Source organism: Aquarana catesbeiana, linkage group LG09 (genome assembly GCF_042186555.1).
Source record: "Aquarana catesbeiana isolate 2022-GZ linkage group LG09, ASM4218655v1, whole genome shotgun sequence".
In the NCBI taxonomy this organism is placed as follows: domain Eukaryota; kingdom Metazoa; phylum Chordata; class Amphibia; order Anura; family Ranidae; genus Aquarana; species Aquarana catesbeiana.
The window spans coordinates 322,717,978-322,718,438 of record NC_133332.1 but is presented as its reverse complement, the minus strand read 5'-3'; positions in this window follow the sequence as shown (position 1 = coordinate 322,718,438).

Below are 461 nucleotides of genomic sequence, written 5' to 3'. Positions count from 1 at the left end.
TGAATTAGAACAGATCCAGAAGGTAGACTAGCTGGGCAGGGGATTATTGGGCCCCCGGAGATATGTTCTGTTTGTGGCCAGCAAGGGTGGTTTTCCATGAGCTATGCAACTGTAACCTGAGCACCTGAAGAAGCCTTAACGCATTTCAGATTGTCCCCCCCCCCCCCCCCCCCCCCCCCCCCCTTGTCCTCGCAGTGCTGTGTCCCCTCCACATATCTGTCATTGATATTTTTACATTTCTGCATCTTGTGTGTCAATGTTTCGGGTGACGAGGATCTTCCTCCTCCGGGCTCATTGTATGGAATGCATTTCTATTTATAGCTGCAATAAATTTTTCAAAAGTTTTCTTGTCCATGCATTTAATTTACTTTGTAAGAATTTGTCCAATGGTCAGGAGAGACTTTTACCCCCGAATACCCCCGAGCCACCTCATTACCATCAAAGAGACTTGTGAGTACCCC